General features: G+C 39.6%; 1 protein-coding gene across 4 annotated transcripts in view; it reads right to left on the bottom strand.

Annotated features, from left to right (window-relative positions):
- The window catches only part of LOC124874967 (zinc finger MIZ domain-containing protein 1-like), a 149,605-nt gene that overhangs the window by 83,997 nt on the left and 38,484 nt on the right, over positions 1–27,124 (bottom strand). For 3 of the 4 annotated variants that reach the window (XM_047376682.1, XM_047376683.1, XM_047376685.1), the window contains exon 2: positions 26,556–26,656. The exons of the other annotated variant lie outside the window; for it this stretch is intronic. The gene's annotated coding sequence lies outside the window, so the exon portion shown is untranslated. The remainder of the gene's footprint in view (positions 1–26,555; positions 26,657–27,124) is intronic. 4 annotated transcript variants of the gene reach the window in all.

The following is a 27,124-nucleotide window of genomic DNA, read 5'->3' as shown; positions in this document are numbered from 1 at the left end:
AAAGGGCACAAAAGATGAGATGATAAAATGGCTTAAATAGGTTGGCATGGTAACCAGTGCCGTTTTGCTTTATCTGGAACGAATAAAAAAATCTAAAACTGGCTAAAAACCACAGAAATTATCATGTTGGTGACAGCAATTATCTTATTTTCAACTTGATCAGCTCCAATAAAATACTCAAAAATCTGATTTTCTTTTATCCAATTACTGAACGCACCACACCAAAGCACTACTGGTTTGGCTGATGAAAGAACCATTCAGTGTTACCAAAGGAAGAAACCTCAAAGGCTACGCTTAAATTGCAGGTCTTAATGTTCAATTCAAATTGTGCGCTGAGATCAGATTTTTTTGCATGGGTGTTTTAATTTTAATGAGACCTCCATCAGACTCGGTTGTACACAATGTAAGACCCTGGAGTGATCCGCATGCGTTGTTGAGCAATCAAATCCGGTAAAAGTACGACTAGCTCCATCAACTCTGTTGGCCATGTCAGTTTTATCCATTGTTTGCATTTGATTTTACAGGCGCGTGCTCTTTCCATTGATAGCAGGCAGCTTACCTCTTTCTGTGGCAGAAGATTGTCAATCTGTTGGATGAAAAGTTGGATGGACTGCAAAAATATATTCAGACTGAGGTTGTTTTGCAAAACATCAAATATGCAAGTTTCTTTCTTTCTTTCTTTCTTTCTCTTCCTCATTAACACAATGTTACACTGTACTGTTCAACAATGTGAACATGCTATTTCTGAGTTTGAATGCATGAATAACTAAGAAATATATAATATTTATTATCAACTAACAATTAGATTTAAAACAGGTCGCTCTTGAAACTGAGGCCTTGTGTCTCATTGAGATTTACCTACATAAAGAAAAGTGAAATAAAATAAAGATTACAACAATAGTTTGGTTTTGTTATTTTTGTTGTGTGTTGCTAGTTTTGGTATGTGCTAAGTAACCAAAATGCTTGGTTCCAGCTTCAGATGCAAATAAGCCTTATTTTACTGCAGTGGCTGATTATCTCACCCTTTTTCCTGGGAAAAACACAACCTGAGATGCCTCAGCTTGTATAGACACATGCTTAGACCTTGTTGGGCTTCCCCCTACATCATCTAAGACACATTACATACACAGTTGTACACAAATACAAAGCTCCTCTGATCCATTTTTATGTTTTTTTTTTTAAAGAAAAGACAGAAGTAAAATTTTTCTATCAGGGATGCATACAAGCCTTCATTGTGGTATGCTCAAAATGTCTAAACCTTGTTTGTAGCTCTTCATTGATAGTTGTATTGACCCCTTCACTTGGAAAAGCTTGTCATATTAGAAAAAAATGTGTCCCTTTTAATTTGACAGTATCTTTTGAAAAACATCAAACAAGGAGAAATGTTGCAAATACTACTTGTTCTTAGAAACAATGCTGTAACTATTCAAACTGAGATAACTTACGTCTTTTAAATCAGTGGTTCCCAAAGTTCGGGTCAGGACCCCACTTGGGGTCGCAAATAAAAAGGTGTGGGGTCTTAAGATCATCTTCAGAAACCAAACAAAATAACAAAAAGGAGAATGGGAAATGTATTAATGATATAAAGGTTAGACGAGATAAAAAACTGTACTTACATATAGATCAAATCAACATATTAGCTGTTGATACTATTTACATTGTCACTGTTCAACTGACTTAGCAGTATACTTGGTCTTTGACCAGAGCACCTTCTTCCACATATTTACTGTATCCCCAATGAAACTCAGGGCAAACTGCTAACAGGGCTCCTTATGGCTTTCTTTCATACACGTTTGTAGTTCTAACATGACAAAATGTGTAAAAGTCTATGTCGTGTTAATACTTTTGCAAGGTACAGTAAATTAACCTGAATTATTTCCTCTTAACATGCCTGGAATGTTGTAATTTTTAATATTTTTAGAACTTTTGAATTTAAAGTTAATCTTTAATTATCCTCTATTTAAAACATCCTTGATATATAACATGTACACATTTGTGATCCCTACCTTAACCCTGATTTTACCGATCCATCAGCTAACTTGTTTAGTAATTGAATTGAATCAAGTCGTCGGTTCACAATTCTCATATTTAAGAAGCTGAGACCTGTAAGTGATCATCATAAGTCTTTAAGATAAATTATCTGCCTAACTGATAAACTGACTAATTGGAGTCTAAAGAGGTTTTCATCTTCTGGCTAAAATCTCTTTCTGAATGATCACCCCCACCTCCTCTTCAGGTTCAGGAGGGAGAGGTGGAGGAGAAGTAGGAGAAGGAGGAGGGTGAAGCACTATTGAACTGAAAAACGCTTGGCCATTGCTGCCACCTTGTTCTCGTGTCTGGAAACATTATTAGTCTGCTGGCTCAGATGGTGCCTCCTGTGTCCAAGATGAGACCACCCCTTCTGCAAGCATCTCATTCCCCCTCCCCCACTGTGGTCGGGAGAACCCCACAGGGGAGGGGTTGAATTTAATAAAGCCTCCCTTAGCCACATGCTAAAAATGTATGCAAATGTGCAGGTCTTTCTGCTTTCCAATGTACCACCCCCCACAAACCCCCAAACTCGAGCACAATCCAACTGACTGCTCTTCTCTCTGAGCCAAAACCAAACACAGAGGGAGAGTTTGGCTGTTTGTTTTTCAGAGGAATGGATTATTTTGTTAGGACTGCTCCTGGGTATTTGATCTGAAAAGCTATTATGATGACTGCGATTAGAATTAATTACATTACGAGCAACAGGAACTGAGAATGAGGTCTTCCTTGTAGAAAGAGCAATCATAAATGCACACACACACATGCACACACATATCCAATAATTTCTGTGGAGCAGCAGGATGAAATTAATAGTGTCACAAAATTGTTAACCTTTAGGCCATCTGTAATAAATACAATAATGAAAATTAAACACCCCAGCATATGCGTGGTGCAAAAAAAAAAAAAAAGAAGCAACATTGACTTCTCTGGCCTTGCTGCAGCAGCGTCTCCTCTTCCCACATATCAGTGATCCCTATCTAATACAAAGGGCCCAGCCCTTGCGCATCTGCCGTAAAGACCCGTGCTCATGAGGAGGCGAGAGCTGATCATTTTGTTCCGATGTAGTGAGCCATGACAGGCAGCAGGGCAGGAAGGAGGGGAAAGGGAGGAGAGGAAGGCCACAGAGGGACCCGCCAGGACCAGACGAGGTGAGAGGAGGTGGGGAGACCAGCCTTTCCTGCTGCTCTTCCTTCCAGTGATCTTGGCCAGCTGAGCAATCAGGTCACCTCTCTTTCCCATGTCGCTTCTGGTCAATTGCACCCCCCCTTCCTCAGTGCCACCGCAGCCTGCAGCTGTTCTGATTCTTCTTTTGATAGGATTTTATTTGAACCTTCTTGTTGACCAGTTCCCTCTCTGCCTAAACAAATGCAAACATGGTGAGGCCCCATTAAAATCATCAGGAGCTTTCATGTGGGATGCACGGATGAGAGGAGCCCATCACAGGGCTGCTCTTACGCAAACATGAGATTATATGCAAAATCTAATTTGTTCCCGGGAGTTCTTCCTGGTGTCATCACAAAAAGACGTGGAAAACACTGGGGAATTCAGCCACTTAGAAAACAAGCAATGTGCCTTCAGACTGTTCATGGACATTTTAACGGTATCAACATTAACAAGGGTTTTATAAACTGTTTCAAAACCAAAAAAATAAATAAATCAGTTATACTGTTCCTATGGGTTAAAGTCCTTTTGATAAGATGCAAGAGAAGGTGTTGAGTGACCTGAGTTGTCTCGGGCTGAATACAGCATAGAGTAACAAATCGCAGCCCCTCCCCCATCTGTTGCTGCCCACTGTAAGTTTGCTGGCTGAAAAAAGAAGGCTGCTACTATACTCATCCCTCACATGCAAACCCACTTTTTAGCACCAGTAGAATTGTTTTTGTCTGTGTTTAAAAAAAAATTTATTAAATCATGTTCTGTATTTTAGTTTTTGTGCAAATACTCTGAGGCTGTGCTGTTTTTGACTTTGGGCTTATGCTGCCCTCCACCAGTTCGTGAAAACTGTTACTAAACTAAAAAACGTGGGCACCACATGACCAAAACTCCAATATTTATGAAACAGCAAAGAGGCACAATGACTTCCAAGAGATGGACCAATCAGGTTTCTCCTGGTTCATACTGATAAAGGATCTCTGGCCGATAAATTAGTGCTGATTGTTGTTGACTCTTTCCAACTACAAATTTCAGGACATTTTATTAGGATTTTATTTGACTGACCAACACAAAACAGTGCATTATTGTGAAACAGAAGAAAAATATCAACATTTTTTCACAAAGAAAGTTCTGAACCATGTGGCATGCATTTGTATTCAGTCATTTTCTACTGCTTCTTCCATAGTGGGTCGCGGAGAAGCTGGTGCCTATATCCAGCAGTCTATGGGCAGGAGGCGTGGTACACCATGGACAGGTCGCCAGTCCATAGCAGGCACTTGTATTCATTCCCCCTTTATTCTCATACTCCTAAAATATGTGTTTGAGCTGTATTTGACCTGCTATTCACCAATCAGCAATGAAAAAAGTAAAATTGGCCATTTCCAACTTCTGGCCAATTGATTGCTGCATCTTTAATTCTTCATTATTACTATTATACTGTAGGAATCTCATACCGGCCCATGCCGGGTCCAGACCAGCAAATTCCCAGCATTTTGTCTTTACTTGAACAAGTAAAGGTTAAGGAAGAGAACAGAGCGTACAAGAGCTTGCCCTTCAGACACCCTGATAGTCCCCATTAAGTACAGCTAGCTCTTAAAGGAAAGCAGCAGCTTGTACTGTAACCAGAGCTGAATCTATGCTGAATTATTTTTGAAAAAGCAAAATACAGGCTTCTTCCTGGGGGGGTTTGAGGAAAATCTACTGCAGCACTTGCTCTAAGCCAGGAGCGGAAACAGACAGCGGGAGATGAAATGATGCTGGTTGACAGTTAATGCCCATCTTTGATTCATCCTAATGCGGCCACGAGGAAAACTCCCTTGTACTCCAGGAGAGAGCTCTGGCTGGAGACTTTATGTAAGAGACAGATTAGATCATGTCTTAGCCTGTTCACAGACCGCAGATATTTACATTATTGGCTCAAACGGCATCCAAATGAATGCATCATACCCTCTTTGAAGACAGAACAGGGCATGCCCACAGCTTTGGCACATTCTCCCTGTTTTAAAGAGAGATGAACAAGATAATCCCACTCTTTCTTTTCAGGTAATAGATGAGCAATCAAAATGAGCAATCTCAAAAGATTGAGCAAATTCCACCAACACTGATCTGCTGAAACCAAGAATGAGAGCTAAACATATTTTGTCTGCATGTTTAGCAATGTGAAGCTACTGTTTTCTGACCTTCAGAGCTACCACTTACGAAAAGCTGTTTTGGTATTAGAGACACTGTTTATAGCCCATTTCTAGGCCAGCACACAATCAGTGTCCAAGTTCCAAATCAATGACCTACTTCCAAGCACACACACACACACACACACACACACACACACAGACATACGCTGCAAGGCAAACTCTCTTTTACTAGCTTAACGCAGAGAAAGACAGGAAAATCAAATCTGGCCAGCATTTTTGTTTTGATCTGAAATTCTGTCCGAGACTAGATATTTAAAGAACCAAACGAGGGCAGCGTGATTTCATAACAGCAGCATAGGCCCTTAGCAGACACGGGCTGATGACAAGTGGGGTGGAGTGTGTCAGCGGAATCGCCAGTGCTGGAACTCCGGATCGGACCTGGATAAAGTGCAGAAATGGCCTCTAAAGCACCTCTGCAGTGTAAGGAAATGTGACTAGTGCTTGGTGAGGATGCCAGCATGGCAGTTCTTAATCCAGGGTGGTCTATTTACAAGCCAGCATTCCCCTCCCACTCATCCACCACTGCTGCCCCCTGATCCACCATCATGAACCTATGTGCCATTCAGTCACGCAAGCAGAAAGAGTGTTTTATCCCCAGAGGGGCTGTTATTACATACTGAAAGAATAATAACCTTCAGTGATACCATGTTTTTTGTAGTATTGCAGTGTTAACACAAAGACTTAGAATTCAAATGTGAGCAGTATTTACATTGCAAAGAACTGTTTGGAAAGCAATAATTGGTAGCCTATTCATTTTAAGTATATGAATTCACACTTTGCATGCCACTTTAACATTTAGCTGATTTGTTGGAGTCTCCCTGAAGTAGATTCTCATACTTGCCACAGATGATAGCATCAAATTTGCTAAAGGCAACAGAGGACTAAGAAAAATGTGGTTTTTACTGCAAGGGATATTACCATTTAAATATACGTTGATAATATCAACATTGCATGATTGTCTAATATCATGCATCAGAGTACATTTTGCAGTGCTTGTTATTTTTTTATATTTGCCATTATTAATGTCAGTTCTCACTGTATATCACAAATATTGATAGATTTTTCTGAAGCTGTAACACCTTAAATGCCAGTTTTTGTGACTGTCAGCCTTTTTTAATATAAAAAAAAACCTTGAAAAAAAAATGCAAACATTGGTTCTGGGTAATTTTTATTATTGATCATTCACTTGTAAATAAAATGGACAGAAATGCACCTTAAACATAGCCATTCTCAATATCAACATATATTTTTTCTATTTTCTTTGATTTTCTTGATCCCAGCCCCACAATGAAACATACCAGTGGCGGCATTGGGAATGCCTTTCTTCAGCAGGGAGAGGGAAGTTGATTGTTAGATGGATAGAGCCAAATACAGGCCTGCAAAAGACATGTGAAGGGTGAAGGTTTTTGGGTGAAGATTCGACTGAGCATGACTATTTTGTCAAGAATGAATGAAGAAAAATTGTCTCGAGATGTGCCAAGCTGGTAGAGAGATGCCAAGTAATGCCACAACTTTGAGACTTTTATTTGTAAAACAATTATAAAAATTATTGCCATTTTTATTGTTCTGTTTCACAATTAGAACTATTTGGTATTGGCCTATCTCATAAAATCCCCAGTTTGTGGTTGTAATGTGACAAAATGTGGAAAATATCAGGATATAAATATTTTTTTAAGACATCTGCTAATGTTTTTTATTTTTTTTTATTTTCTGACTCGATGTCTCAAAACACCTTTCAGTAAATTAGTAAAACCCTTTAAATCCATTTTCAATCACTGTTCAGCAGCGTCTGACAGATGGATGAATTTTAAGTTAAAGCATCCACATAATTGCAGGTATGTTGTATGTACTTTGGCTTGCTTCAACATTAAGAATAAGCTTAGGGTTCTTACATATTTTTAGGCAATCCTCCCTGTCGATGTGTGTTGTTTGAGCCTGTTGTTTGTCTGGGTTGCATTGATCGGCATAATGACTTTAGCAACAAAAAAAAGCTCTTTCCACAATGGACAGCTTTGTATTGTGGCATACTGTACATGTTATCAGGTTCAGACAACACAGAAGCAGAACATGAACATGCCAGCGACTAGAGTAATCCCTCCCTTTTCCTCCTACATCAGGTTTTGTCAGTGAATCAGGACAAAAACCCATTATGCCGAGATGATATATAAACAAATACATTTTTGCCATTCATGCATGGTTTCAGAAAACTATTCCTCAAGCTCAGAGAAGCAGGCACGAAATTAGTTTGGCTGAGCACAGGCCGCTAAGAAACAAAGTGAGAATCATGGACCGTGGAAAGTGAAGGCAAAATCACTTTTTTATCAATAAGAAGACAGAGAGAGTTAACTATTCACCCAGAATGTATCACATGAGACTAAATGAATTACTTCCTTTCTTTTTCCTGGTCCTGAAAGGTTAAATGGGTATATCCTGCCAACCCTTTCCCCTAGTTCAACTATAAACATGACCTTATGTAGAGCTTGAACAACTGCAGAGAAGAACTCTGCAATTTAGATTCAAGTAAGATCAATTTGAGGAGTAAGGGTTGAAGCCCATAGTAAAAGAAGGAGGCCTGTTTTGGTCCAGATAGTCAGAAAAACAGAAAGCAAGTTTTTCAATTCAGCTTAAGCCCATTAAGAGGTACTGTTCCACTTGGAGCATTCTGGTCAGACAAAGATCTGAAACCAGAACATATGACGAATACTTGAGGAAATTGATTTTTAACTGAGATGCATCTCCAAAAGAACCTCTGTATGATAATCCCATCTACTGACTTTTTAGATTCTGTATCAGAACCATACAATTATTTGAGATGTTAGTGTCTGACATACAATATATTGTGTAATTGGTCAGAATATTCATGCTGGCATGAGGAGATATTCTGCACTTGAGCTCCTGTGATGTACGAAATGTCCCAATCAACAAGAACATTGTCCTCGTTCTTGCCACTTTAAATAAAATAACACATTTCTATGTTTTTGCACAGTATGTGCAGATTTTAAGTCAGATCTTTGGTCTTGAGATCTCAAGTCTTGAATCTTTCAGAGAATGAGTCTAAGTCAAGTCCACAGTCTAGGGTCGAGTCTAGGGTCTTTGGAGTGTGAATCTAAGCCACATCTTGAGTATTTAAAGTTCAAGTCTAAGTCAAGTCTCCAATCTGTTGAACTTGTGTCTAAGTCAAGTCTCAGGTCTAGAGCCATTGTCTAAGTCAAGTCTTGAAGCAAGAGTCTTCAGAATCAGAATCAGAATCAGAATCAGAAAAGCTTTATTGCCAAGTACGTTTTTGGACATACAAGGAATTTGTTTTGGCGTAGTCAGTGCAATACAATACAAATTAAACAGTATAAACATATCTACAATATAATATCAATATATGTGCACAGTTTTAAGTGAGTGAGAGTAAGTATAGAGCAGTATAAGATGCAAGAGCAATACAACAGTGCAGGTGATCATTGTGCAAGTATGGCAGTGCAAGTAAAGCAGGAGTCCAAGCTGAGCGTTAATGTAACGCATAGAGTTACAGGTTACAGGTGTCCTGTCAGCAAAAACAGAAACAGGGGGGGTGTGGGGGAAAGGGAGAGTGTCAGGGTGGTTTCTGGGCTTTGTTAACAAGGCTGGTGGCAGATGGGAAAAAACTGTTCTTGTGGCGTGAGGTTTTGGTCCGGATGGACCGCAGCCTCCTGCCAGAGGGGAGAGTCTCAAAGAGTCTGTGACCGGGGTGGGAGGGATCAGCCAGAATCTTCCCTGCCCGCTTCAGGGTCCTGGAGGTGTACAGTTCCTGGAGCGACAGTCGACTGCAGCCAATCACCTTCTCAGCAGACCGAATGACACGCTGCAGCCTGCCCTTATCCTTGGCTGTAGCAGCGCCGTACCAGATGGTGATGGAGGAGGTGAAGATGGACTCAATGATGGCTGTGTAGAAGTGCACCATCATAGTCTTTGGCAGGTTGAATTTCTTCAGCTGCCGCAGGAAGAACATCCTCTGCTGGGCTTTCTTGATGAGGGAGCTGATGTTCGGCTCCCACTTGAGATCCTGGGAGATGATGGTTCCCAGGAAGCGGAAAGATTCCACAGTGTCAATTGTGGAGTCACAGAGGGTGATGGGAGCAGGTGGGGCTGGGTTCTGCCAGAAGTCCACAACCATCTCCACTGTCTTTAGAGCGTTGAGCTCAAGGTTGTTCTCTTCAGAGTGTGAGTCTAACTCAAGTCTTAAGAATTCAAGTCTGTCAAGTTTTAGCTCTTTAGAGCATGAGTCAAAGTCAAGTCTTGAGCATTCAGACTGAAAATCTAAGCCAAGTCTCGAGTCCTTAGTGTGTGAGTCTTTATCAAGTCTTGAGTCTTTAGAGTGCAAGTCTGAGTCAAGTTAGAAGTGATGTTTTTGCTACCTAAGAGAGACTGGAGTCCAAGTGACAACCCAAACATTTACATTCTCACTAAATGAACACGTCCCTTTTGTCAGGTGTTTTCCCCCAGGCCCTAAAAACAGCAATTATCAAACCTCTATTGAAAAAGAGCAACTTGGACAAGCTGCTACTAGAGAACTACAGGCCTATATCAAACCTCCCCTTCATCAGTATGATTATTGAAAAAGTTGTGTTTCAGCAGTTAAACAACTTCCTAACAACGACCAACCGCTCCGATGTCTTCCAGTCAGGCTTCCGTGCTCACCACAGTACAGAGACTGCTCTTGTCAAGGTGTTCAATGACATCCGTATAAATGCAGACTGTGGAAGAACCACAGTGCTGGTATTATTGGACCTTAGTACAGCATTCGACACTGTTGATCACTCCATTTTATTAGAGCGCCTGGAAAACTGGGTCGGCCTTTCTGGTGTAGCACTCAACTGGTTTAAATCCCACTTGAAGGACAGGGACTTTTTTGTGTCAGTAGGTAACTTTACATCAGAGAGCACAAAAATCACATGTGGCGTTCCCCAAGGGTCATCTTAGGGCCCCTTTTATTCAATATCTACATGCTCCCCCTAACTCAGAGTTTAATAAACAACAACGTAAGTTATCATAACTATGCAGACGACAAACAGCTATATGTTACGATGTCACCAGGTGACCGTGAACCCATTCAAGCGCTGGGTAAATGCTTAGAAGAAATCAATGCATGGATGGGCCTACATTTTCTTCAGCTGAATCAAAACAAAACTGAAGTAATAATCGTGGGACCAAAGGAAGAGCGTTTAAAAGTTAGCACACAGCTTCAGTTAATACAGCTAGAAACCCCCAGTCAGGCTGGAAACCTGGGTGTAGTGATGGACTCAGACCTGAACCTTCAGAGGCACATAAAGGTAGTAATTAGGTCGGCCTTCTATCACCTAAAGAACATCTCCAGGATTAAAGGACTAATGTCTCAGCAGGACTTTGAAAAATTAATTAATGCGTTCATCTTTAGTAGAATTGATTACTGCAACGGTGTCTTCACAGGTCTGCCTAAAAAGTCGATCAGACAGCTGCAGTTGATCCAGAACACTGCTGCCCGCGTCCTCACTAGAACTATGAAAGTGGAGCACATCACCCCGGTTCTAAAGTTCCTACACTGGCTCCCAGTAGCTCAGAGAATAGACATTAAAATACTTCTGTTAGTCTATAAATCACTGAATGGCTTAGCACCAAAATACATTTCAGACTTGTTATCAGTGTATCAACCACCCAGACCTCTCAGGTCTTCTGGCTCAAATCTACTCTGCATACCCAGAACCAGAACCAAACATGGAGAAGCAGCTTTTAATTCTTATGCTCCACCAATCTGGAATAAACTGCCAGAAAACTGTAAAAGCGCCGAAACCCTAAGTTGCTTTAAATCAAGATTATTTGACTTACTTATTTGTTTAGAGTGGCCTTTGACTGTGCCATTTAGGCATGATTAGTTGTGTTTTCAGTCCAATTTTCCTTTCATTTTCTTGTCCATCATTCTATTCTCTTTATTTTATTTTACTTTTTTAAATTACCTCTGTTGTTTGATTTTATCATTTGATTTGCTTTTCTGTGTCTGTATCTGTATCTGTGTTTATTTGCTTTGTGATTGTATTGTAATTGTATGTACAGCGCTTTGAGTGTCTCGTTGCTGAAAAGCGCTATATAAATAAGCTTACCTTACCTTAAATATATGAATATGTTATGTACCTTTCAGTACCAAACAACATAAAAATGAAGAGCCCAAATCAAATAAATCTGTAACTCACATACTTTTAAAATTTTTTGTTGAGAGTAACCACTGAACTCTCCAAATCAAATATCTAAAATAGAGAATCACAAAAATGTTGCACATCCTTCTGTATTTTTAGTACTACAAGTAGGCCATTTTTGTCTTTTCAGTTACCAATAAAAAGTTTGTTTATTTCAGATAGATGAGCAAGCCCTCGTAACTAATGTCGTGAAGCAACATTTTGGACTTCGTTGTGGTCTTGTGTTTTCAATCGTTTATTTAGTTTGAGGTTTTGGTAGTCATGTTTGTTTATTTCCTTTTGCTCCCTGTTAGTTTTGTTCCCTCTACCGCCTCCTAGTGTTTTGTCGTTTTCTGTCCTTTTCATTTTTAAGTTTTCCTTATGGTTACTTTCTTATTACTATGTATTATTGTTATTATTATTATTATATTTGTTGTTATTCTAGTTCCCTTGTCTTCCTTGTAGTTTCTAGTTTAGTTTCCCATTTAGTATATTTGTGTTTATTTATGTTTTGAGATTCGTTCACTTGCGCTTTTATTTTACTAGTTTATTTTCTATGCCCCGTCTCGTCCTGGTTCCCTTTTTGTGGTTTAGTTTTTGTTTATTTACGGTCTGGGTTTCTTAATGGGTTCTTTGTTAATTATTAGGTTTTGGTGTTTCTTCTATTCCCTCTACTTTCTCAGTTTACTTTAGTTAATGATGATTTTAGGTTCTTATGTTTCTTTTGGTTTATTATTTTCGTCCATGGTTTTGCTTAGATCTCTTTCCCAGAGTTTTGTTATGTATAGTTTTGTTTTTGTAGTCAGGTCCCTTTGGTTAAGTTATTGTCTAGCTTCCCTCATGTTCCCTTTTGTCTTCTAGTTTGGTCACCTTAGCAACCACCCAGATTCCCTCAGTTTTCTATAGCCTGGTCCACACCTGATTTCCATTCTCATCTGATTACCTGCCTCAGTGTTTCATTGGTCCATACCTCACTCCCCTCTGTTTATTAGCTCTCTGGTTATCATTGTACTTCGCTGGTTCCTTCCGTTCTCCACCCATGTCTATGTGCTTGTACCATGTTCCTGTCAAGACCAATTTTGTAAGTTGTGGACTTTTCGTCTTTGTTTAAGTACCTGCAATGCTTTGCTTCGTTTTGGAGGAATCTTGGAAATAAAGCGGAAGACTCCTTCAAACATGTCGCTGCCTAGCTCTTGTCTGCTCATTGGTCACTCTAAACCACAGAACGCGACAACTAATGATTTATGAATGTTTGCTTCTAACTAATTACTTGGGATCATTACAAGCTTGAACTAATAAACCTCAATTTGCTGTTCTGAACTAGCTTTTAGTTAGGTTCTGCTTTCTAACCTATCTTTCCTTGTTATACAAATATACATCATCATTACATCATTGGTACTGTTTGTTTGAATAGGGTGACTGGCAGAAAAAAAAGAGAGACAGGGAGAGCATGTTTATCAAAGCTCCAGGAAATACCAGTACGTACACACCAGCTCTCCAGCACTTCGGGCCCATGTGACTGGAAACACACAGGCCAGATTGTTTGCATGTTTGCTTGGGGGTTGCGATAAGAACATTTGGTTTGAAAGAGAAGTAGAAGAGCATCAGAATATGACCTACCACTGTAGGTTACATCAGGTTTGGCTGCTGACGTGTAGTTAAATGCTTTTTTTGAGCTATCACCTCATTATTATTGTGATATTTTGCTTTATGACTCGTGTGTTCTCCCAATTTGGTGTTTCAGTGGCCTCCAGCTCTTATTGCTTTATCATAATGCAGATTCAACTTGAGTTTGTTACCTTGCTGCTGCTAAGCACTATTTACAGCCATTTACACAGAAAAGCTGCAGCTTGACTAACTCCTACTCCTGCTGCAAACCTCTGATAAATCAATGTGTGTGGATTTATTTATACACTACATGTATAGTTTTGTTGTAATAAGGGAGAGAGAGAAAGTATAGCAAAAGCTGTAACACCAAGTGATTTGTAATGACAAAAGTTGTAAAAAGCTATCATGTCTTCTTGAAAGGTAATTGAAATCCCATCTAGTGTTCATTATAAAATTGAATTTGGATAGCAGCACCGCTTGCTCTCTTTGTGTTTTTACCTGGCATGCAGCTAGCCATTTGGCGGGAGTTATGTGCCTTTTTTGGCTTTGATAGCCCCACATTACAATTAATTTGTCACATAAATACCACCATAGATGTCATTAAGTACAGTGTCCAGCAAAAAATAAAAAAATTTAAAAAGTGCAAAGAGCTAGACTGAATAATTCATTCCTCCTTTTCATGCTGATGGGACTCCTCTGATCTCAGCACAGTAGCAAGCTCTGATACGATTGGCTAAAGCAAGGTCAGTGTCTTAAGAGGCCTCACTCTAATATCCAACAGCAATTAGTGGTTGCTGCACAGTGGGATTCACACCATGTTACAATTTGTTAGGGGAATGACCGCAGGTAGTGATTTGAGGCTAATGCGTGCCATCACTAAGCAAAATAAAGTACTTAATGAGAAAACAAAGTGGTGATCACAAGGGCTCTGGGTCAGTTTGCTCATTCGCCAGTTTGTATCCCAATTTCTTAACCAGGTGCTGCTATTTTGTACATGCCTTTTTTCATTATGCAGCTATAAACAAACCACTTCCTGGTGAAATGAATTTGTAACAATTGTTCCTCGTAATTAAGTATTTTCATGAATTATTGAGATAATATGTCTTTAATAGACCAAAACATAACATTGCGTAACTGCAAAGTAGAAGAACGATAATCCATTGTTTTCAAATATTCTTACAAAACAAATCTACAAATTATGGCATGTATTTGAATGCAGCTCCCCTGAGTCAGTAATTTACAGAACCACCTTTCACTGCAGTTACAGCTGCAAGTGTTTTGGGGTATGTCTTTGGATGCATTTCTACAGGTGGAATTTTTCATCCAATTTGTACAAAATAGTTCAAAGTAAGTTTAGATGGACAGATTCTATAAACATCATTTTGCAATTTCTCAGTTCAAAATTTTGCAATTCATTTTGCAAAATTCTCAGTTGCTTTCCAGCCTGGACTTTGACTGGATTATTCTCACAAATTAATTTGCTTCGATCTAACCCATTCCATTGTAGATTACCCTGTGTTTAGCTCCATCTCTCTTCCCTTTAACTCTGACCAAATTCCATGTCCCTGCTGAAGTAACAGATCCCCACAGCACGATGCTGCCGCCACTGTGCTTAACTCTAGGCACTGTAAGTACGTGGTGTTAGTTTTCTGCCATTCATATGATGCATGAAAGCTAAAGATTTCAATTTTGGCCCCATCAGACCTTAGCACCTTCTGTCACATGTTTGTTGTGTCCCCTATATGACCAATGGCAAACCGCATATGGGCTTTGTTATGGCTTTCTGCTTAATTCTGCTTAATTAAGCACTCTGCTTCACTAACAGTGGTCAAGTTAGATTGTCCTGTGAATCTTTTAGCTCCTCCAAAATTACCTTAGGCCTCCTGGCTCCATTTTTGATGAGATGAGTGCATATTTTCCTTTAGTTTTGCAATTATTCTCTGCTTTGTGTAGGTCTATCACCAACCAATCAGAATAAATTACTTTGTGGTTGTCATAAGACAAATGGAGAAAATGTTTTGGGAGTGACATTATAACATGTTGTGCATGGCAAAGTTAGAGAGCAGAGCTGTAGGTTTGGTGATCTATTGGTCAAAATTGGCATGAAGCAATAAAAGCTGGCAAAACAAAAATTTTTTTTTTAAATTATTATCAATTTTTACCCCTTAGATATTCTTTCACCACCTAGTAGATTTTTTTTTTTTTCCACAATATCCTATATCTTTTTCAAAGCAGAGCAACAGCAGCATCAATATGACTAACTAGCAAACAGCTAATATAGTCCTCCAACTGGTAAAAACATGCTATGACTTGTAAACCTGCATTACTATTCTCCTTTTTGCCACAATAAACATTCAAATCCAGTTATTGGTGTTCCATATTCTTCCTTGCATGATCGGAAATAGTGAAACCGACCAGTCGTATGAATGAAAGTATCCAAGGAAATAGGTCTGTCTCCATCTAAACACAAAGGCAACAGTGAACTGAAACAAAAAGTCCTAATAAAACGGTAGCGAGATGGACAGAAAACAAGCGTCAACTCCTTATGAGTCAATCCATTGTGAGGCGCACAGTCCACAAGTCGAGTTCCTAGTGAATCAGAGCAGTCAGCTGCCATCCACCACCTCAAGGCAAAGGGCCAGTCTAGCACAGGACTGCAGACATGTGACCAGCTGTCTCACACAACCACAGTTACTGCATTGAGAAGGGGACATGGACAAAGAGCTCTCAGATAAGTCTCTATAATGCATTACTTCAGAAATATTTCATCAGGTTGTTTCGGTTTGTTCAGTTCAGTTGGTTTATATACTGCTGTGATATAGGGTCCAGATACCAGGTGTTTGTAAATCTATACATAACTCTGTCTTGTGATTTACAGTGTGCTGTCAGGAGGGTGCAGTGACATCAATACTGCAGCAGGAGTTTGTCTGAGGCCTAGCTGAGGACGCCAAAATAACTCCTTGCTTCTCCCCGCCTGCCTTCCACTGACAGCGATAGACGACTCCACACGAGCAGCTGTCTAAATATTACTTTTCCTTCATTCCCTTCTTCATCTTGCCATTTCTGCAGTCCTCTCTTCTCTCCTTTCCACTCCGCTCTCAGAATGAGCTCTAGGCCGCTGACCGGCATGTGTTAGAACAGACAACATGGGATGTCCAAATTTGACACACTGCCGATAGTCCAAAGCAGATCAGTACAAGGATGGGAACAACTCATCTGCTGTCACCTGTGGTCCTATTTTTTGTGCTAAAATAACCAAAGATGATATTTTCAGACTTATCACTGTGTGAGCCTCGACTTTAACGTTAAGGTATATAAGAATGCAGAAAAAAGCAGAGCCTCTGCCCTTTACTTCATTACTGGCTCAGCTAGTTCCCCGTTTGCAAAGAGTCCCCAGGTGCATGAATGTTTCATAGCCACCCTACTGTCTGCTTCCCTCTGCTTAGATCTAGTCTCTCCTAATCCTTCCCATGGAAGCTCAAACTTCACTGTCAATAGCACTTACACTCCTTTACCATCATCATGAGGCACTCATAAAGTGAAGAGGCACTGCGAAAAACAGCTGTTTTCCCCTGATGGCTTAATCATCCTGTTTAACCATTGGGACTGTCAGAAATAACATCATAATCAAATCTTCTGGTCAAGCAGGCCTGCCTGTCATGAAGTTCTAAGTTTTCATTAGCTGGCTCTCTGTTGTACTTTCCAGGCAGAACTATGCTGTTTATGTGAATTATGTGCACTGACTTCAAGTGCCTCCATCCAAGTGCCTAGTGCCACTTTGAGGAGAATGGAGCTGAAAAGAGGTGCTCTATAACCACTGCAAGTATGCTCTAACCCTAACCCTGTTAACTTTTAGCTGCATAGCGGAAATACATGATATTGTTGCCAAAGACAATATTTAAACATTGCCATTCCTGCAGCTTTAATCAAGAGATCCGATGTCCCCCATTCTCACCTTGTGGTATTTATTGTCAATTAAAGGTGACCTCAGAAAACTACCCTGGTTCCTGTGGCCAAAATGTGCTTAAGTAAATAACTAAATAAATAACCCCATTTCCAAAATGCCCGCTAGCTACTTTTTTGGGATACCACAGAAAGCTCAGTAATTATATAGCAGTTTAGGTGTGGAATAAGGCTTAAACTGGTGTGAACATCCTAAAACCACAGCCCATGCACTGTCACAATTTTTTCATTATGCTTCAGGTAAGCAAGTGCAATGTTATACATACCTTTCGTGAGTCTATGTTTTTTTAATCAATAAATCTGTAAAAATTACATAAATCTAGATTTAGTGTATGTAAATTCAACATTTCTGCTCTTTTAGTCCAAGTACTGCATCTAATTTAGCTGGTTATTTCTCCGTCTTGTACACTACTTTGAACATTTTAATCTGACTGTCAGTGGAAGACAATGGGTACTTATTGTACAATGGGATTTTAAAACTATTGGCTTGAAAGAAAGTATATGATGCACAGGAAAACCTAATCTATGAGAGTACTAAGGCAGGGCACTGAAACTCAGTTTAAACCACTTCAATGCATACATATATACACATTAGTTCCTAAATATATACAATCATGTAAATAAAAAAAACATAATTTCCTAAAGATATTGAACAATCCTCTAAGACTGATTCCTTTGCACGATTTTTAGTGGGCACTGTCGTCCCTGCATTTGTGGAATGCTCCAGCTCTTCAAAAGGTTCACTAAAAAGCACAACTAACTACATTTTCTAAAAAAAAAAAAAAAAAAAAAAAAAAAAAGGGACATAAAAGACAGAAGCTGATAACCCTTAACTGCAACAAATGGGATGTAGATTTATATTTGTCTCTCTGCTTTAACAACATCTTTAAAATGGGCCACTTTGATGGCAGTGAGAGCAGCCGATGTGCTAAATCATGGCCATGGAGCCTTTTTATTAGCTTTATTCAGACATTACAAACAGAGAATATACAGTTCCTCGCAAAAGGATTAATACTGACCTTGTTCACATTTAGTCACACAACATAAACTAATCTTTGTATGATTTAGTTTTTTTTTTTTTCATGGACCAAGACAAGACTGCTCCTCTTGCTGGGAGGTGAACTATTACCCTGTAATTAGCTCTATCCATCTTCCTATCACCGCTGACCAACTTCCCTATCCCTGCTGAAGAAAAGCATCACTGCAGCACGATGCTGCCACCACCATGTTTCACTGTTGCGATGGTGCATTCATGGTGATATGCAGTGTTCAGTTTTTGCCACAGTAGTTTGAATGTGGTACAAAAACTTACATTTTTCATCTGAGCAGGGCCCTGTATCATTATGGTGCCTCCACCATGTTTCATAGAGGGTAAAGTCTGTCTAGGCTTTTATTTTATTTTTTTTACCAAACATAGTATTCAGCATGCAAGCCAAAAAATTAATTTAAAAGAAAATTTGAAAATGATGTATTAGTTTAAGGCACAATGTTTTCCAAGGCACTCTAACAGAACCTGGGGAAACTTGTTGGGTGCGGGTCATAAACCGCACCAGAAAAAAGCCCACTTACTTAATGAATCTGCTTTTACTTAAACAGAAAATGAAATGATATATTGACATTAAGCAGATGAAAGGCTAATGTGGGTATATTTGAAGAAGCAGCAGAAAGACAAACCTGTTCCCCAGCCAACATATCAATGCCAAGTGGTCCTAAATACATTACAGATTGTCATTAATTAATTTGTTGGCTTATGAAGCGAAGCTTGTTCAAGCCATTCATCCTGAGCAGGAAACTGACAAGTTGACGACTAGTCAGGGGGATACCAACTTCAATTTGCCATCAAAGGAAGCGAGCACTGCTTCATTTGTTTGGTAATCGCCTCTTTCTTTTTAGCCTCTTTGTCCAAGGAGAGCCAGAGCAGATAGCTTACACAAAGCACAGGTTCTACCAAAAGAGACTTGATTTCAACAGGGCCACAGCCGAGCGTTGTGTTGTTTTAATGGCTTCCTCCTGGGTTATGTCAACTCAGACCGTCAGAGAAGGCAGCGGAAAACATCTGTCCTGAGCACACAGGCACTTTGGTCTGCCGCACTTTGCCTGTCAGTCAAACATGTTCTGGCATGTCCCTGACATATTACGTGCGGTCGCAGCCACCTCTGAAGACATGCTCCGGCACCAGTTCGAGGTGCTCTTGAAGGGATGTAAGAGCGTGAATCTACGTCTGTATGTGTCTACAGGGATAATGGAGATGACATCTATTTTTAGTATGGTACACTGTGTCATGCCGTTCTGTTCCTAGAACAGGCATTTAGGTCATCTGCTACAACCAAGTGCATCGGGATACCTCCGGCTCTGCTCTCTGACCCTCACCCCACAGCTCCTACAAGACTGGAGTGAAAGGATAGTATTTTAGGGAGGACTATCTGCAAATAGGAGATTGTTGTTCATACCTCTATTCTCACAGGTGACTAATGGGCCAATAATTCAAGCGTCACTCTGGCATGTTATCTTGTGCTTTCTCGTGGGAATACCACCCTGAAACATCTCTGTCCAGAAATATATTTCTTTTGACATACTCAGCCTTGCAAGGAACTGTGATGAGCATGAGCTGGAATAGCATGGAAAATCCCTGTCGGTGAAAAGTCATAATGAACCCTTATCCCCCCTTTGAAATTGCAATATCAGACACAGCGAGGAGGAAACCTGGTGTTATCTCTTTACGTCAAGTTACTCAAACAGCTCCTGTCGTGTCAGTGATTTGATAAACGGCTACAATGAACCTTTGAGTCATGCAGACACAAAAGCTTTACATGTGAGATCCTGAGATCAAACTATGCAAAGATTCCTGACTGACGATACATTTCCCCTAAACCTACGTTCTTTTCTACTCTTATAAGGGTTTTTACAATTTTTCATGATGAAAGACCACAACCTTTCATGTATTTTATTGAGCCTTTAATTGATAGACCAACACAAAGTAGCACATAATTGTAAAGTAGAATGTAAATTATACATGGTTCAACAATTTAATTTAAACCATTCAGTTGTAGCTTGTGCTCTGCGTGTTGGGTGGTTGTCCTGTTTAAAGGTGAAACTCCGCCCCAGTCTCAAGTCTTTTGCAACCTCTAACAGGTTTTAGACCAGTACTGCCCAATATACAAGTCCTTCTCAAAAAATTAGCATATTGTGATAATGTCATGATGAAAATTTAACATTCATATATTTTAGATTCATTGCACACTAACTGAAATATTTCAGGTCTTTTATTGTCTTAATACGGATGATTTTGGCATACAGCTCATGAAAACCCAAAATTCCTATCTCACAAAATTAGCATATCATTAAAAGGGTCTCTAAACGAGCTATGAACCTAATCATCTGAATCAACGAGTTAACTCTAAACACCTGCAAAAGATTCCTGAGGCCTTTAAAACTCCCAGCCTGGTTCATCACTCAAAACCCCAATCATGGGTAAGACTGCCGACCTGACTGCTGTCCAGAAGGCCACTATTGACACCCTCAAGCAAGAGGGTAAGACACAGAAAGAAATTTCTGAACGAATAGGCTGTTCCCAGAGTGCTGTATCAAGGCACCTCAGTGGGAAGTCGGTGGTAAGGAAAAAGTGTGGCAGAAAACGCTGCACAACGAGAAGAGGTGACCGGACCCTGAGGAAGATTGTGGAGAAGGGCCGATTCCAGACCTTGGGGGACCTGCGGAACCAGTGGACTGAGTCTGGAGTAGAAACATCCAGAGCCACCGTGCACAGGCTTGTGCAGGAAATGGGCTACAGGTGCCGCATTCCCCAGACCTGGGCTACAGAGAAGCAGCACTGGACTGTTGCTCAGTGGTCCAAAGTACTTTTTTCGGATGAAAGCAAATTCTGCATGTCATTCGGAAATCAAGGTGCCAGAGTCTGGAGGAAGACTGGGGAGAAGGAAATGCCAAAATGCCAGAAGTCCAGTGTCAAGTACCCACAGTCAGTGATGGTCTGGGGTGCTGTGCCAGCTGCTGGTGTTGGTCCACTGTGTTTTATCAAGGGCAGGGTCAATGCAGCTAGCTATCAGGAGATTTTGGAGCACTTCATGCTTCCATCTGCTGAAAAGCTTTATGGAGATGAAGATTTCATTTTTCAGCATGACCTGGCACCTGCTCACAGTGCCAAAACCACTGGTAAATGGTTTACTGACCATGGTATCACTGTGCTCAATTGGCCTGCCAACTCTCCTGACCTGAACCCCATAGAGAATCTGTGCGATATTGTGAAGAGAACGTTGAGAGACTCAAGACCCAACACTCTGGATGAGCTAAAGGCCGCTATCGAAGCATCCTGGGCCTCCATAAGACCTCAGTGCCACAGGCTAATTGCCTCCATGCCACGCCGCATTGAAGCAGTCATTTCTGCAAAAGGATTCCCGACCAAGTATTGAGTGCATAACTGTACATGATTATTTGAAGGTTGACGTTTTTTGTATTAAAAACACTTTTTTTTTATTGGTCGGATGAAATATGCTAATTTTGTGAGATAGGAATTTTGGGTTTTCATGAGCTGTATGCCAAAATCATCCGTATTAAGACAATAAAAGACCTGAAATATTTCAGTTAGTGTGCAATGAATCTAAAATATATGAATGTTAAATTTTCACCATTACATTATAGAAAATAATGAACTTTATCACAATATGCTAATTTTTTGAGAAGGACCTGTATAGCTCCATCCATCATCCATTTAAGTCTGACCCACTTCGCTGTCCCCAATAATGAAAAGCCCCCCCGCATCATGATGCTGCCACCAACATGTGTTACCAGTGGTGTGCAATGTTAGTTTTTCACCACTCATAGTGTTTTGCAAGTTACTTCTGACTCATCTGAGCAGAACACAGCTGTGCTGTGTACCCTACATGGATTGTTACAGACTGAACATCTGAGAGATTTCTTTTAACAATGGCTTTCTTCTTCTACAAGATTTTTGAAGTGCATGACTAAGATTTGTCCTACCAAAAGACTTTTCCGTGTCCCCATGTCTTGGAAGTTTTGCAATTGTGCTATACTCTTTCCTTTTTCAGATGATGGATTGAACAGTGCTCTGTAAAACGTTCAAAGCTTTCTTTTAGAACCTTATGTTGCTTTAAATTCTCTGTCACTTTGAGCTGGCCTGACCTGACCCTTCTGCTGTGTTCCTTCATGATGCTGTTTGTTCACAAACATTCTCTAATGAACCTCTGAGACCTTCATAGAATACATTTATTTATACTGAGATTAAATTACACACAGATGTACTCTATTTGCTAATGAGGTGACTTCTGAAGGCAATTGGTTGGATTTAACTTATGAGTTTCAGAACAAAGAGAGCTAACTGCATATGCACAGCACTCTGTTCAGATATTTATTTTCTAGAAATGTAAAACCATGATTATGCATTACTTTGTCTTGGTTTATCACTCAAAACTGCAATAAAATATTGCGAAGATTGCAGTTGTAACATGACAAAATGTGGAAAAAGGTCAATGTAATTTTGCATAACAACTGCAAAGTGTTTATTTAATCTGTATTTAACACATTTTCCTAAACATAGGAACCCCTAGTGATTATCTCCTAATAGGCTCAAAGACTGTGAAACCTAAAGTTAAGTAGCAGAATCTGCTCCCTTTGTATGCCTTAGCAGGGGTTGTGGACATGTGTGCAGAGGCTGGGACTCAGGGGCCAGGCCCTCTATCCTTCCTGTTCAGTTACCAGAGGCCTCTCACTTATCAGTTCCAGATCTCACAAGAACAGAGAGAAAGAGAGACCACTGACAGGAAGGGAATTTTTTTCTCCCCGTTTCCTTTAGAGAAGTTAACAGAATGTCTGCACCTTCACATTTCACAGAGAAATGCAGTTACTCATTAGGGCTTCCACTGAGTCTAGAGAGAAAAAGAGACCAGCCATAAAAACCTTTGGATAAAAACGAACCCCATAAGCTGACTTATCTTGAGAAAATTTGTGCATTTATCTTTAGGTTTTTTTGTACCTAAAAATGTGGACGCTGCTTATCTGTTTAACACTTACATTCAATGTCCACATCAAAATGTGATTCCTTACCTTAAATTGAACCTAGAATTCCAAAACATTTAATATTGTAAAAATTCCAGAGGTTTCCAGACTCTCAGATTCTCAGTCCTTTATGTTTATAAAAGAACATACAATACTAAAATTCACTATGAATTTATAGCAGATGTTTCCACAGTGGTTAGGCTTTAGATGTGCAACCTGGAAAAACCTTGAGGCTGAAAGGAAACAAGAAATGAGAAAAGAGAAGGACACAAGTAAATAAAAAACAAAGGACACAAGAAAAAAAGAATACGAGAAACAAGGAAAGAAAGACACAACAAGGGATGGAAAAAGGGAGGAAAAAAGGGAAGGAAGGAAGGAATAATGAAGGAAGGAAGGACAAAAACAATGTGAAGAAGGGAAGAAGTGAAGGACACACGAAACAAGAGACCGAAGGAAATGAAACAGGACACAAGGGAAGGAGGGAAGAAATGATTCAAATAAAGAAAGAAGAAAGAAATGTAGGCCATGAAAAATGAGGTAAGGATATCAAGACACAGAGGATGTAAAAAAAACATAACAAATGACACCAATGACAATGGGAATACAGTCTGGGAAAATAATTTTTTTCCATAATCCTTTTTTATTATTCCATACTTATCCAGACGTGGAAAATACTGAAATCATACTTAAATTCTATACATTTCCAGACTGTGAAACCCTGAGTAACATAAAGGAAATAAGATCTAATTTCCTTTGCTGCATCCATGCCATCAAACTCCAAAACATTTTTCTCCACAGCAAAGGTATCAGTGTGAGGGGAAGGGTCTGTCACCAACATCGAGAGAACTGACTGCAAAGCACTCAACATCATGTCACTGTTTGTGTCACATCTCGGCTATCACTGTCTACCCTCGCCTGACATTTTCACAATAAGCACTTTGGTTTATCCCACTCAGCTGTGTGGCAGGCAGATGTTGGTCGGGGCACCATATTTCATCGCATACAGGCAGCTCTAATCAAGATTAACCCTCCTGATATATTCAGTAATAGATTGTGTGTTCGTTCTGCATGCCCTAATTCCTAATCCATGCTTATTGAATCATAAACCAACTATATTCTTACTTCAAAAAATAAATCTCTTTTTGACAGAAATCTTCTTGATTTAAAGGATATTCATAGCCTCATGGGCATGTGTCCATGCTTGGACTATATGTAGCACATAAGCACTTTGTGTAACACCCCAGGAGATCCAGATGAAATCAACATGTTCCGATAGCAAAGCTCACACTGGCCACATTCAACCTGCAGCTATCACATGTTTAACAAAGACATCCAAAAACGTGGCAGCACAAACAAAGCTGTGGTTTGTTGACAGCAAAATCAGGTTTCAGTAACAGGCTGATGTTTGATTCCATCTGTGAACTTCACTTTTGAACTATTCCCAGCAAACCATACATGATTTTGGGTTCACAAGACCTAATTTTAGAAATATTCTTGACAAAACTAAGAATGGCATTGCAGGTTAAGCACTAAAAAGGAGTGAAAAAGCATCAAGAGTCCAAAAACAAACTTTGAAGAATCTTCAGAAAACCTGAAGAACTATTGATCAAGATTTCTTTAAAAGAAAGCCTGGCCTTTAGAGGAGTGACTGTAGAGACACTGAAATATTCAGCGTGACAATATGTATTTAAAGATACACTTGATAATGTGTGGAATTAAAGGAGCTACTGGTGAAAAATTAAATGACTATGGGTGCTTGTACTGCACCCAAAAACCTGTGTAAAGCAAAGTCCAATTTAAACCATGCTTATCTGTTAAAAGATCTACATAAAACAACGCGAACAGACCATGAAATCATAAACTGGTCTATTTTCCTCATTTTGTGTGTTGGTTTGTGTACAACATGGGAAAGAATTCACAAAGATATTCACCTAATACATATGTAGGTTACAGAACAAAACCCATTTATAAAGGCTCAACAGTAAATTATACAGTCAATCCATTGACCTTACTGTATATCAGAAATCGGTGTTTTGTGGACAATCAATGATTTGAAACAATTTCCTCTAATTTACTCATATACTACTGTAATGAAATGTAGTTATGTGACGCCAATAAATAACATCTACCAGCAAAAAGAGATTATGTTGGCCTAATAGAGGTGTATAATTTATTGTATTTATTTACATTTCACCGAGACAAATGACGATCAGAACCACTGTCTATGGATATAGGGTGTATACAGTATAACCTCTTACAGTGACATTGAGTATGTGAGATTTGAGTATACTTGTTACTGTCATGATGTAGGGTTGTTTGGTTTTTGGTTTCGGGTTTCTTCTTATGTTTTTCACAGTTACGGTTTTGACTCGTTCTTTTGTTATTATTCTTCTTAGATTTTGAATCATGTTTCTGTTATTTTCCTGGTCATGCTTTTGTTTTGTCGTCTTGTTCATGTTTTGTCAAGTTTGGTTTTCGGATCTGGTAATGCTTTTGTTTCATGTTTTTCTAGCTATATTTCTGTTAGTTTGTTTCCTTGGATTTGCGTTCTGTTCAAGCCATGTTTTGCTCCTGTCACGTTGTGTTCTCTGTCAGTTAAGTTTATTCGGTTCACCTGTCCAAGTTAATCTGTCTCCTTGCTCCACCTGTACCATGCTCCATTTATACACACCTGTTCAGTTAGTCATCGCGGAAACATCTTTCATTCTCAGCTCATGTCTTGTTCTAAAACCAAGTCTTGTTTTTTTGATCATGCCATGCCTGTCTTGCCTGCCCGTTTGTTTTGTTCCTGCCTCCTGCTAAGTGTGAGTTTTTGTAATTAAACCTTTTTTTTTTTTCACTTAAAATCACGCTGCCTGCTCGTCTGCATTGTGGGGTCCAATTCCAAGTAAACCGTGACAGTTACAATAATTTTTTTAATTACCTGATTACCAAGAGATAACACAGAATTGAATACACCTGCTCCTCATTCACACCTGAGACCTTGTGATTCTAATGAGTCACATTAAATTGGGGAGGGAAAATGGCCAATTGGGTATAATTTGGACATTTTCCCTTAGGGGTGTTCTCACATTGGTCGCTAGCCGTTTAGACATTAATGGTTGAGTGTTGAGTTATTTTGAGAGAACAAGAAATGTACACCATTACACAAGCTGTACACTGAGTACTTTATATTGTATCAGAGTTGTATCTTCAATGGTGTCCCATGAAAATAAATCATAAAATATTTACGAAAACGTAACATATGCACTTGAGGCCATTCTTCTGCAATAACAAACACATCTTATATCAAGTTTAAGAACACAGATTTTTAATTTAAGGGAACAATTTAATAGACCTGACATCAGCGTGACCCACAGTAGAACTAAAACATATACGAAGGAAAAACAAGAAAAAAACGTACCTTTCTTGTTTTTAATCCTTGATTTGTCACCACAAAGGACCCCCCCCACCCATCCACACTGCAGGAGGTGAAACACTCCAGCACTTCAAGTTTTTTTGTTCCTAAGAAAAATCAAGACAGAAAAAACCAAAACATCAATCATTGCTACATTATTCACCCGTCTCCAAACGCAAGATTATCACATTTGCATATTCCTTCCTGAAAAATCAAGCCCTAGATTCCTTTGGGTCATGAGAGGCTACCATCTCCATCTGAGACTCTTCCACCCTGCTTGGATAAGGTCCTTCACGCTCTTGTGCCCATGAAGGACGAATCAAAACAGCAGCCGATATTTCACACGATCGGCATGCCATTATAAACCTCCAACATGAGTAGGTTTAATGCAATATCACTGTCATAATTCACTTTCAGGTGACATAAATGCTTAATAAAACAGGCCAATGCTATGGGTTAGTAGCTTGCTGTTGCTGCTGAAAGCCTTAGAAATCATCACATTGCAAGGTGAAACGTGAGGCATGATAAAACACTTTTTCAAATGGGTGGTAATTTCACCTTATTATTTCGTACCT

Source organism: Girardinichthys multiradiatus, chromosome 10 (assembly GCF_021462225.1).
Source record: "Girardinichthys multiradiatus isolate DD_20200921_A chromosome 10, DD_fGirMul_XY1, whole genome shotgun sequence".
Lineage (NCBI taxonomy): Eukaryota > Metazoa > Chordata > Actinopteri > Cyprinodontiformes > Goodeidae > Girardinichthys > Girardinichthys multiradiatus.
Note: the sequence above shows the minus strand (reverse complement) of the source record. Positions and strands in the feature narration are given on the sequence as shown.